Here is a 14,516-nt window from a genome sequence, read left to right as displayed (position 1 = left end):
CAAGAATAAGTCATTGGGTAACTTATCATTAATATCTTTCGTGTTATTAATGATATGTTACCCTCCTACTGCCGCATTCAAATTCATTTCTAACATATATTTCGCATTGGATTATTAAAACGAAATACATTTTCACAGCAGCACTGAAATTACATTTTCAAAGGTTATTAAAAACATGGCATAATGAAAATAAAGATGAAAAACCTGTAATTTCTTTTGAAGTTCGTCTTCTTATTCATATATCAAGACCACCTACGAATTTCCTACTTTCAAAATATCCTATACAGTAAGTACATTTCCTGAGATCAGAATTATATTTAGAAATATTCCACTGCCCTTCAAATCACAATTTCCCAACTTGGAAACTTAAGAAACATGGGAAGAGTCTGCGTGGTTCGATCTTTGAATTTACAAATCGCTTATATATTCTGAAACTTAAAAAAAAGGGCCATTTTGCGTGATTTGTCTACATCCATAAGTTCCCACGCGTTCTGTACCAACCATTGTGGTTCCAAAAAGGGAAAACATACATGAGCAGTTGTAGTCGCGGGGGCACCGTGGGATTAACCCTGCAGGATAGCACTTCCTGTTGCAGTTTCTGAAACAATTTGTTTCCTTTTATTTCGATTTATGAACTACATTATCATAATGTAGTTTATAACTATTTTATTTTTCATCTTAATGAGCTTTTAAAGGAAGCCGTTTTTTTTAACATACTTAGGTTTTTCTTTCTCCCCCCCCCCCCTAGTTGTAGGTTACAATTGTGTGCTGTGGGTGGAACTTTTTTTTCGTTGTCCATAAACATGCTTTGAGATGTTTATCGACACGAATTCATACATTACGATCTGTGTAACCTTGGCAACACGCGGTCTTTCACATATACACTATTGACAGAGACGAAAGACCATCAGAATACGTTTTTCAAGTTTCGAACAGGTTTGTACTTAACATTAAATTTACATGCGGTCATAAATTAAGAAATAATGGCCTAATATTTTCTCAGTGGAATTCTAGGCACTTTAAACATGGGTTTTCCGAATCATCAAGAGGACATTTCAATCAGTTAAGTTCGTTCCTGTTTCTCATTCAAAGAAAAACTATGCTTTAAAGTAACTACGTTCCCACAGTTTTCCATTTAGAAATGTCACTCTCAATGTAAATATTATTAACTGATTCATATCGTGCCATCTTGTAATAACTTAATCGCGAACTGAAGTATTTAATATTCCGACGTTATTATAGTTGGCGCTTCTTTTTAAACGTTAATAACTTTACACAAAGTGCTACAAGATAATATCCGCTTTGAATAAATTGTACTAGCTATATAAAATTACTGGGGGGGGGGGGTTAATATCGAGGAATCTGTGTTGATAGTTCTCCGTCACCGATTCCATTGTAGCAAATGAGTGAGCTTAGTAAAACATTTGGACAACGAGTTTATTATGAAAAGAAGCGACACACGATACCCGGATTTAAGCACTTCGTTTATGAATCAAGCATATATGTCGGGTGAATGTGCCCAAATGTCTCTTTGATTGCACATGTGCCGTTCTACGCGTACCATAAAAGTGTTCCGTATCCTTTATTAACCATGAAGTCTGTAAGTCATTCTTAAGTAGATCGTTTTTGATTAAAGTAGCCAAGTATAAACACATTTCAGATAGTTCACCGTATATATATATATATATATATGGCTGAAACTAGTTATGTTTACAACCTTCTGTTCCTTGAGAGTACGATTGTCTTGGCATTCCCGTTTGCATTATGAATTAATAGGGCTATAAATAGTTGATAGCTGCGATCAATGTTCATGTTGTTAGTATCTTCGCAGATAGGATTTCTTATTTAATTCATGCTATCGTATCAGTGATCCATAGAAATCTCGGAAGACTAATTCTGACTGACTACTCTTAGTAATTTACTTTTATGTTCGATCTTTCGAAGACGACTTAATTTATGAAAATTTGCCGCTGTTTTTCGTTGTACTTCCACATATTGTCATAAGTATTCATGGCTGTAAATCCGTATGTGTTCATGAAGCCGGTTTGCCTGTTCTGGGGGGACGAAATACCCGAGTTTGCGGGTGAACCCCCCCCCTACTTCCGTATGATACCGGCTAACTCACCTTTAGTCGAAAGAGACCAGATTAAGGTTCCTCACGTCATGGAACTCGAATCGAACCCAAATCTTTCCGAACCAAAGGACTTCGTCTATACCAGGGGATGCAAACTGGCGGGCTGGATATGGCCTGTGAAGGCTTCGTATCCGGCCAGCGACCTTAATGATTTCTTTTCTAAAAATTAATGTTTCTAACATCCTGTGGAAATTAAAACAGAAAAAATTCAAACTTCTAAATGTTTTGTGACAGCTTTAAACAAAAGTAAAACTTATACTACAATTCTTTGTACCAGGTTTCTATCATCGAGTATTGGCAACACTGAATGGAAGTTACTTGTCACGCAGCCATTTTAAGCCACGTGATACAATGTCAATAAGTTACAGGTTACCATTGTAATATGATAGTGTGTTAATAAAAAGTTATCTCAATAAGTTATATTTTTTTTTTGCCCATAACAATGTCTGAATTTAAAGTTAAAGAAAAATAGCTCAAGAAGGCAGAACTTTTCAAGAAAAATGGGAGAAGGCATATTTCTTTGTGGAAGTAAAAAATATTCCAACATGTTTGATTTGTAGACAAAGTGATGAAAAAATATAACCTAAAGCGCTATTATGAAACAAACCATAAGAACTGTGATAAATATACAGAAAAGATGCGTGATGACAAACTTAAAGATTTAAAAAATCAACTGAATTTTCAACAGAGGATCTTTACGAATGTTATCACAACAAGCGATGCTGCTGTTAAATGTAGTTACGTCATAAGTGAAAAAATTGCTCGGGCTTCGAAACCTTTTACTGACGCAAAATTTATTAAAAATTGTATTTTAAGTACAGTCGAAATCATATGTCCGGGAAAAAAAAAGCAAGCATTTCAGAGTATAAGCCTATCAGGAAATACAGTTACGGAGCATGTTGAAGATATAGCAGAAAACTTCCAAGATATATTGCGTGAAAAAATAAACCAGTTGACGAATGTACAGACATTATTAATACTTCCCAGTTAGCGATATTTATTCGTGGCGTTGATGATGATATGAATGTGACTGAATAACTATTGGATATAATGTCCATGTCAGGAACAACGACAGGAAATTACTTATATAGTATTTGTGTATTGAGAAAAGTCTTGAAAATGTGGACTGGTCAAAATTAGTGACTACAGATGGGGCCCCTGCTATGATTGGTGTGTTAACGTCGGACTTGCTACAAAGTTTCAAATGAAAAAGGAAATGTTGTGCAAGGACAAACTTAAATCGTTTCATTGCATAATACACCAGGAGTCACTTTCTTCTAAAAAAAACTAAAGATGGAACACATCATGAGTGTAGTAATTAAAACAGCAAACCGGATACGCTCTCACGCCTTGAATCATCGACAATTCAATGCTTTGATGGATGAATTAGATTCACAATACAGCAGTTTGCTATATTATACGGAGGTTAGGTGGCTTAATCGTGGCGTCGTTTTAAAGAAATTGTTTGAAATCTTAAAAGAAATTCACATATTTACTTCATCCAAAGGAAAATTGATTCCTCAGCTCACCAATTAAGGTTGTTGCAAAGACTTGGCCTTTTTAGTTGACGTAACAAGCCACTTAAACACTTTGAATACTGCTCTGCAAGGACGTGAACAGTTGATATGTCATATGTATGATTCAATTAAGTCATTTCTGGCAAAACTCTATCTTTGGCAAACCCAGTTGGCAAAGAATAATTTAGCCCACTTTCCTACACTTAAATCGATTTCTCGAAATAATAATGATGCTGAAAAGTACATTCCTCAAACTGAAGAATTGAAAATTGAATTTGAAGAAAAGATTTTCTGATTTCAACCAGTTTGAAAATGAATTATTATCAAGTTCACCTTTTTTAATTAATATTAAAAATGTTACGAAGAATTATAAATGGAAGTAATTGAACTCCAGTGCAATACTGAACTAAAAAATAAATATAACGAAGTTGGCATACCATATTTTTATAACTACATCGGCAGTAAATATCCCAAATATAAAATTTATTGTGCAAAAATGTTGTCAATCTTTGGAAGCACATATGTATGTGAGCAATTATTTTCAATTATGAAACTTAATAAGTCAAAGTTCCGCTCACGAATAAAAGATTCTAGATTAAATGCAATACTTCATATTGCAACACGAAACGAAAAAGCAGATATTGACATGTTAGTACAGAGGAAAAGATGTCAGGTTTCAGGATCAAAATCAAATTAAAAAAAAGGACTTAAACAAAAATCTTTATTTTTGTAAGTCAAAATTATGCATTTAAATAATTTTCTTAAAGTATGAATAAAATGTAATTGAACTTATATTTTCTAAACTTGTTATATTTTTAAAATTTAAAATATAAATGGTTATAAATTTAAATAGTGGTGTAACTGTTTACGTAAGTCGTAAAGGCCGGAGACAAAAGGACCTTTGTTAGAGCCTTTCTTTTTTTTTTTGGTGTTTATGTTTTAGTTCACAGAATAATATTGAATACGGCCCTCGTCTGATATACATCTAATTGACTGACCATTTGCTGCGTTTGAGTTTGAGACCCCCTGGTATATACCAACTGAGGGAGGCTATTTTTTTAATTAAAAATCCCTAATATCTTAAGTTCAATTTTATTTTCATAATTAGTTCATTGTTTTGAGGTCTGATCTTCCCCAAACGTCGTAGTATTCATATTTTTAAGAAATTATAATGGCCTTGCTTTCCATTTATTTTAAGCAGAATAAGGAAAATGTATAAATCACTTTGCAGATAACGTTACGTTACTTTTTTCCATTTCTATATTTAAATTACACAAACAATCATTTAAAACAAGGGGAAACGGAAAAATCTTCGAACTAGTGGAATCCAGCCTCCGCAGTTGATCTAAGCAGGGAGTTTCGTATTCGAGTTAAAGTAGAACTCGTCTTTTAAACTCCTCGGCTGTACATGTTAGAATTGGTAGGGAAACCCTGGGAGAAACAACTGCATCGCTTAAACACCGTAACTATCCAAACGAATTTGCTGTTCCACTTGGTCACGTGATTTCGCGTGCCATGACTTAATGCAGCATCTACACTAGATATTAATCTTGACAGAGATACGTTATAATTCTTCAATCTTTCAAACGAGCGTTAATTTAAATAAATTTTACGTAACTTTAGTTTATAGAACGCAAACTTTTCCCAGCAAATTGGATGGCTCTATATCTGCGAGAATTCTGCTCATAACGTTTCCATGCTGGAATCAAGACATTATGAATACACATAAGAGGACGAGGTTATTTTTGGTACGACATGTCATTAGTCATAGCCTCGTTAGACTGGAATATTAATCACTGTCCTTACTGCACGACATGCTCTATACATTAAAACGAACCAGGTTTCCACTTACTATTCATGCACACACAGTTACAACATGCATTCGCCTAAATTTGTTGCTTGATCAGGTGGTAGCGGTGGTGCCCTTGTTGTGAGCTGGCTGTCGTCATGGTAACCACAAACAACCGAACTTGTCCACCAGTTTCTCGGAGTAACGATTACAATAGCACGCGATAACAGGGGGCAACCAGTTTAAGCAACGTCCTCTGTTGTTGTTAGTCTTGTGCTGGCTACCCAAGTAGAAAATCATGGGAATTGAGATGAAATCAGCGGTGCTGCATTTAAAGAAATGCTGCAAAACAGACTACTGACTCGTGTAAACACGAGTTGGAATTATGGGAAATTTTGTGCCGAAGACAGAACTACCGTTGTGTAAGGGAATGTGAAATGCCTTCTTATTTGTAGGCTGAAGAATACAAGATAGCAATACAACTCGTTTTCAAAACATTATACGTACTGTCGTGAAGAAATGTAACGGTAATCCTTCAGGACATGAATAATACGTGTAGTTCAAGAGATTTCTCGTGATGGGACTGTAAAATAAACCCCGATCGATTAAAATACATCTGTTTTTCTAATTCTGCCACAGAAGCAAGGAATTTTTCGTAGACCTCCTAAACGTCTGAGTTGATAGGTCTGAAACGGAGGATAATATTTTTTGTCTAATAAAACAGATGGGTCCCCAGTATACATGCACTTCAGCTATACGTTCGGGATAAAAAAAAATAATGTAATTCCATTTTGACATTTACTGAAGATCAGGGTGTGGTTCAAGTTAACGGAACTCTAACTTTTAACATAATATGGAGCATTCGCTCATTTTCATATTTTTTTTTTCCTTTTGTCAAAAACACGACTAAGTGATTTGTATATGTTATTTCCGGACTTATAGTTTCCTGATTTATAATGCTTGTGGAATATGATTTTGAATAGTACGCACCATCACTCTTTTTTTGAGAAAATAACTAGACAAGGAGCTCAGTTAATGTTGTTGTTCAACTAAATATGCCAAAAATGGATTTTTTTTTAAGTCGATTGATTCTTTGTGTGTGGTAAGTATTCCATAGCAAAGGTTTGCAAATAAACTTGCTCATGCAGTAAACAATATTGAGGTTGAACACTTGATAAGCGAAAACACTTGTCACGATTCAGCATTTCATTAAAACTATGCAGTGCTGTGTAATTGCAATTCCATTGAAAAAAAGAATGGTTTCTTTGTTTTTGAAGAATTCCTCTAGACGGATATTTCTTTCTTTCCAATCCTCAACTCATCCATGTTTAAGGTAGAAATGATAGTCTTAAACAGACTAATGAAGATTGTCTACCACCTAGAAACCTTTTCATAGCCCAGTCAACACTGGGATTCGAACCCCCATAGGTCTAAAACCAGGTTGGAGAGGAGACGAATTGTTTCTAACTGAAGTATTGCGTTATTTGAAATCCATTGGGAAGCACGTGGATAATTTTCAGAAACAAAATCCAGAGGTAGAAATTCTCTTCTTTGAGTGCATGTTTGAATACCTTAGAATTCTTCGTGTGGTGAAGAACTGATATATAACGACAGTAATTTGAACCTGATATTTTTATTACTTACCACGTGAAGAAATATTTTTGTTCACATACTCCAGTCACGTGTATCATTGATTTACAACTCTGCATGGACTTCGACTAGGCTGTGACATAACTTACCATTTAGAGAGAGCTCCCACGTGGTTGCTAGAAGCTCAATATTAAAAATGCCAGTTTCAAATTGTGGAACCAACTGGGCTATTAACTCAGATTATTTGCACAGTTCTCGTATCAAACAGATTTATTGGTATTTCAACAAAATGGCAGTTTGAAATGCTTATTTTTTTCTGGGGATGATGGTGGGGGTAAAGAGATGGACGAGTCGAGTGTGAGTTAAATTGTGTACGTCGGCATGACAATCCGACTTGCAACTCGGCTCCTTCTATATTCGATTCAGCATTTGAAAACATTTGGTGACAAAGTTTGTCACCAAATGTTTTCAAAACGAAGAGATAAGGCGCCCATTTAGTTGACGATAATATTCACTTTTATGTTTGTAAGTGCACGCATTCAGTTCCATCTCTTTCAAGGAATAGATATTCAAACGTCACGGAATTCCTTAATTCGACAACCATGTCTATTTACCATCCTTGAAGTATTGCCTCATCTGAAAATACGACTTAAATTGCCCTCTTTCAGCCCATCAAAGCGAATTCAGAATGGAGCTGGTTCATCAGTTGTGATGTATTATCGAAAGATCTGCGAGTTTAGTAGGCTAAGATCCTTCACTAGGATCTAAGCCTACTAGATTCACTAAGATGCAGTCCTTCTTGAGTACTGAACATTCACGATCATACTCATCTCTAAATTTGCATGGGTTGTTGACTTTCTTCAGACCTCATAAAAATGACGCAGAAAATTTCAATAAGTTGTTGGGTTCCGTAAATTTACGCTTTTGAGCAATTTCAGTTTAACTAAATTAATTATACCACTGATTGATACATTTATGATGAATTATCTCGTTCAATCATAGAAGTCATTTTATGGGCTTTTCACGCCGATTTCCAAAATGTGTTAAGCGCATATGCTGCTCCCATACAAATCTGTTTCACAGCTGTCCAATGTTATAAAACTGGAATCTTTGACGATGCTCGTTGCAGTGCATCATTACTTAATAATTTGCCCAGCAATTTTTTTAATAATTATACGGCTCTATATTTTATAATTTTAGCTACAGAAATGTTTAAGTAAAATAAAAAAGGCAGTTATATATTTTATCTGAAATCTCATAAAATAAAATGAAAAAGTAACCTGTAGTGGACGTTTAGTGCTTACAATGACAACTAGTTTCTAGGCAATTTGTTGGGATGACATGCTTTCTGTTCACGCTAATAGACAGAAGGGGGAAGCTAGTCGAAAAATCTAACACTGCAGCTGTTCCTATGACAGCATTATTCTCCCTTAATTTCCTTTGTAATTAAACATAATAAACGAACAAACGCTTTCCTATCAATCTGATTCAGTAACACACAGAACCTGACCGTAAGTCTTCCTGCAAGTAGGGGCAGCTGCAACGCACTCTTGAGTACGGGGAAGTTTTAGTCCTACTGATTAGCCAGTGGGGATGAATGAATCGAATGCACCCGAGGTCCTCTATCAGACGGAAATAACAAATGTTACTTTAGCTAGACCCCCGGCTAGTGCATAAACACATGGTTGATTTGTCTCGCGTTCCTCTGACCTGGTTGTGCTGTTACTGTAGCAGTCCGACTGCGCTGAGATCGAAATACTGCTGACACAGAACAAGACAGCGAAGTTCTCCCATTCCCATTGATGACATTTATACGAAGGATGTCCACTAATGAAGCAGAAGCTGTCTAATCAGCCATTTTACAGTAGTGACATGAAGTCCGCCTCCAGTCGACACGAACAAAGAGTATCCGAATATTTAGGCAACGAAGCATGCATGGCTGTAGGGAGGAGTTGCAGGGGTGTCTGCGTGGAGTGGGAAGTCGCCACAGTCAGACTCAAGTTCTGGTTGGTATACAATTACAGATAGTAGTAGTCATCAGTTTCCAGGATCTGCATACATTCGGAAAAGCTGGATTCTAAATATCTAGAACACAGTGATATTTAAATTCACCTTATGTGAAAATCAAAACCCTTGACTTCCTATTCGCTGAAACTTATCAGTGCCGGCTCGAGGGTATGTGGCGCCCCTAGGTCAGTTTTATCAACGCATTGTAAGACAAGACGGGCATTATAAAATTCTTTATTGTTAAAAGCAGTTTATAGTTATTGGCACGAAAGTGGCAACTTTTTTGTACTATTACTTGGACTAATATTATTACTTTTTTTTTACGATGTTGGCGCCATTGAGGCCCTAGGCCGGTGCCTCTTGTGCCTAAGCCTAGAGTCGGCTATTTGAGATCTTACTTAGCATAATAAAAGTATATTACGTACTTGGGTCAGCCTTGGTTTCCCAAATGCGGGGTCGAATCCCGCCGTTCGCTTGGATATTTTTGATCGTTTTTATGTGGGAGACGAATTTCATCGATCTTTATTGGAGGCCTGAAAAAGTTCTTCTGTTGGTCTCTATAAGAGAATTTTCGGATTGTGAGAAGCATAAATAAAATATTAAATATAAAACTTTAAAAAAAATCCTTAGTCCACCCACGATACTAATGTGCTATAGATTAACAACCTTTCATGAATTGGAGTCACATAAATTGTATTTACCGAATTGGCCATAAGTACTACTGATATTCTTTCTCTTATAGTAGGAAGAATGTTTGCTGGATTGAGAAGTATATGATACTTATACTGTTTTCATCCTTACTTTACCGTACTATAGGCACATCTGCATTGCTTATTCTTGATCTTATGTCTTCTTTTATTCTGCCATCTTCTGTTATTAGGCTTCCTAAGTATTTAAAGCTTTTTACTTGTTTTGTTTCCTGCTGATGTCTCTGTGGTCTATATCGATAGGGGTTTTGCCTGTAACAAGGATTTTAGTCTTATGTTGATTTTCATTTTATATTTTTCGAGATTAACCCATAAACGGTACTAATGTACTATAGGTTGATCTACCAACCTCTCGTGTATGGGCTCAACATTAAAAAAAAAAAAATAAAATAGAAATAGAGGATGTTAAATAGCCGAAGGAAAAATAGGAACCTTGAGAGTTTTCGCAAATTAACTAGGGGATTTAAGAATACAGTCCTCGGCATTGGGGTTGCATTAGCTTGAGCTAGTTGAGACACAAGAGCTGCCCAGGCATCCGTATAGCAAACAAATGTTTGTAGAAGTTGGTGATTGTATGTTTAACGACAGCTCATTTCACCACCGATTAGGCAGCGACCCCAAAATGTAAAATTCATTCAACATGAAATACATCATTCAACATTAATGGTGAGAATCATCCCGATCTATATCATTTATTGTTAAACCTACTCACAACGACAATAAACTATGGAAAAGTCCTTAAAAGGACTGGCTAGATGGGCGAAGCAAGAATGCTTTTCATATTCCCCGTTATCTGAAGAGGACAGTGAAGGATAGGGTGTTATTGAGCTATATAAATATAAAGCTCTGATCATGGCAGGAAGGTAACAGCAATAGCCGAGTCTCAGTTAGAACTTCATTGGCTACAGCATTGTCATCAATTACCCTTCCAGGATACCAATTTTAGTCCAGGCATGCATGAGCTACATCGGGCCTATTCTTATCCCGGCCACCGCATGGTAAACTACGGAAAATTAACTTACTTACAGACGTCATTATTTAATATAAAAAAATTAAAATGGTGTTTTGCTATGTTTTAATTATACTTTGAATTTTTAACTAAACACTATATTGGACCATAAAGTTGCTACTATATTTTTGTACTCTAACAGATTATAAAGAAACATTTCTGATTTAATCTCAAAGACTCCTGTTTCTAGTAAAATTCAATATTTCATATGCTTAAAATGCGTTTAAGAGCAACTAAACTTGACACGTATCTGATACTCGAGTACCATCTATTAGGTTAGCTTGTATCATACAGAAATGCCATGATCAGCATACTGTGGCCATCAAATCTTTTTTTGCGCATGCTCTGAATAATGTATTCGTCAAGATTAATAGCTGCAATATACATAACTGTGACACATCTGCTTAAAAGCCATCTAAAGTCTTAATTGGGTTATGAACCTGTTTTTAGCCGAGTTAAAGTAATTCGGTGGATTTTTAGTACCAAATAAACGACTCCGCTAAAGTAACGTCTTTAGATCACGCTAGTCTACGTTATAATCACGATACATACACCTAGCGCGCGACACATGAAGAGTGAATCATCGTTATATGATGCGGATTTATTTGAGGCCTGCCACGTGCTTACTCTTGTTACAAATGCGAGCCGTCACACCCTGAAAAATACAAGGTGTTTTGTCATCAAATATCTGTCAGCACATCACGAACAGCAGCGCCATCTTTTTTTGGTAAATTTCTCTTCGTTTAGGGCGAGGTCTAATCAGATTCTTAGTGGGATGTGCGTGTGTAAAGGAAATAGAAAAATCAGGTAACAGCGAGGAATTTTAATGAGGCACCACTACCTTGAGGACTGCCCTTTTAATGCTCAAGGCAGATTCGAATTGCTCTTGCAAACGGTTTTATTGGAACAGCGAGGAGGGGAGGCGAGAGTTACTCGTGGTTTAATATTGTTTAGACGACTGTTTCTTTCGTGCGTGTGTACAAATGAAATATAATTAAGTTCATTTAATTGGTATGCATTAATTAATACGGGTTTAGAGTTTTATAGTCGAAATATTAAGTAACATTTTCGCTATTTTTCAAAATCTTAGGACTTTTTAAACTTGTGTTTATTTAACTTTATTAAAATGCTAATTCTTCAGTGTCACTTTCCGATATTATTATTTGTCACCTCCAGGGAGTCCAAAGACTCATCGAGGGAGGGCATCCACTCTACAACTCTGCTTCCACCAATTGACCGCAACCATTAGTATTTCTACAGACAATCACAAACATCCATGCCCACGTCGGGATTCGAGCCCGTAGCCTCTTGCGTGGAGAACGGACACGCTAAACATCCTGGCTGGCATTTGTTTGAAAGCTTTCTCTACACAAAAAATATCAAAATGTTGTATTTCACAATAAAATTATTCGTCCTTAAATGCGCAAAATTATTTGTGATTTCTGATGGCAGAAGGCTGACTGAGTCAGCTGTGAATGACCTTGAAATTTAAGAAATCTGAGAACGACATTTCCCTTTATGTCATTTTGAAGCAATTTATACATTTTGTGTGGAAAGATAGGAGGTAAGGATATTATACTGTGGTATTATGAACTTAGTCATCCACTCTAACCACAGGAGAAGTGTAGTGTTAAAAAGGAATCATCATAATGTCAGCATCCCTCATTCTTTGTGTCAGATGATTTTCATCTCTCGGTGTGACCCGCCACGTTGATCAATAAAGGACCTGAACCAGAACATGAACCATGGTTGACCTTTCAAATACCGTACCTTGCCCACGTTTATCCACAACTTACTTACCATCCTCTTCTGTCGGGTTGAGTCTTCCATGTTTCCACAATAACCTCCAGGAGTCGCGGTTTCTTGCTTGGCTGGTGAGCTGTATCCGGAGTTGACCTTTATTGTTGTTATCCATTTAGTTCTTGGTCTTCCTTTTTTCCTTTTATTCTTGCATACAGAGCAAGGTTGGGTAGTCTGTTTTGATGGCATTCTCTCGACATGTCCATACCACTGAAGTTGTCTTCTTTTGAACTGATCTTCTAATCCGCAACTTATGTGCTGTATGTTTCAATTTTTCGGAGATAACGCCGAAAAGCAGACATCCTGTGGAATGCATAATAGAAAACTGCCGTAAATTAGACATACATTCGTCTTCCCATATTCCATTGTGATCTTCTGGAGCATATCACGGGGTGTCGCCAACTTCAAATCCCGCTGAAAGAGTAATTTGCGTTAGTGCTACAGAAAATGCATTTTCACACACATACACGATAAGCAGATATCCACTTGAGTGTCCATTTTATTAGGAAACTTCCCCATTTTCCTACGTGCAAAAATGTTTTCGTAATCCAATGGACAGACACCCAGTGTAGTGCAACCTTAGTTGTATCGATTGTAATTCCAAATATTAATTTGAAGCAGTTTATCCATTTTCGAGGCTAGCCGTATTTTATGGCATCTTTCGTATAAAAAAGTCAGTCACCAATCCGTGTTTTATATAGATTATTTCAATCTTGTCAAAATCTCGGAATTTGTAATAAAATTCTACAAAAACAATGGCTATTAAACCCCATAAACATTACAAGTCAGGTGACGCCCAAAACGGACAAGGCAAAAAAAGAAAAAAATATATTGAAGTCATTAACGAACTCTTCTTTTTGAAAACTAGAAATAAATTTATGAAATCTGAAGCTCTTCCTTGTACTTATATATCCGCTTTATAGTTCAAAATCAGAGAGGCAGGCATCAGGAGGAGGTACTCAAAGGCACGTAGTGTATAGCACACCTCTGGGAATGGTACAATGAGATCGGAATATTCATTAGAACAAAACAGATTTAATTAATCATTCCTTGACATTTTATTTAATGTTAGAATAAAAGCTCATCTTCAAAAAGTGCCTTTCTAAGCCCTGTTGTATGTTTAATGACGTCTATACCTTCTTACAATGAAAAAAAAAGTTAAGTCACTTTGATTAAAACCTGACGAGTGTTAACAATTTCAATACTAGTGAGTCGTTGGCAATACTGCCCATGAAAGGGATTAGGATGGAGATTTTCTCTTTCTTTTACATGTACACAATAATTCAACTGTGCCGTAATAAGCGATTGCTGTTTATCTCTTGTTGCTCAGAATCATTAATGATTTGGTTGTTTGTAATGCGATTTGAGGGCTAAATCTTTTACTAGCTTTACATTGAGAAAAAAGATTCATGACAGTCGTGTGTGTTGTTCGAAAAGAAGTAAAGCGAACTAACTATAGATTAAATAGGATAACAAGATTTTAAAGAGAGAGAAGGTTTATTTATTTATGCGGAAGTATTTAGAAAGGATGCAAAACATGTTGAGGATTTGTTTCAAATCATTCTCGCATGGTTTCTTCAGTAGATACGTTGGCAAACGTTGCCTTCTAAGTAGGATCTTCAAGCTTAAGCACGACTAATGCGAATATCACTTATGTATGAGAACATGAGCTTAGTCCTCGTATATTTCTTGCTGAAGATCGTATTTTCTGTCTCTGCAATATCGATTTTCACAATTTCCCGAAGTGAATTATTCATGAATTTGAATATGTAGTTCAGGGCTTTAAATAAATATATTTGCTAGTATCATAAGATGGGTGTTCTTCATAACGCCTTCACGGAGTAGATCAAATGTGCGTTTTATTTTATTTAAACTGTATTAAGCATGACGTTGACGATAGCTTTGAATAGAAACAGAAAAAGTGAATAGAGGAAATTTAACCAGCCAATGGAGATGCGGGCGC

The sequence above is a fragment of the Typopeltis vanoorti genome, chromosome 16, assembly GCF_054136105.1.
Source record: "Typopeltis vanoorti isolate ZY-2024b chromosome 16, IOZ_Tvanoo_1.0, whole genome shotgun sequence".
Classification (NCBI taxonomy): Eukaryota; Metazoa; Arthropoda; class Arachnida; order Uropygi; family Thelyphonidae; genus Typopeltis; species Typopeltis vanoorti.
This window is presented reverse-complemented; position numbering follows the sequence as displayed.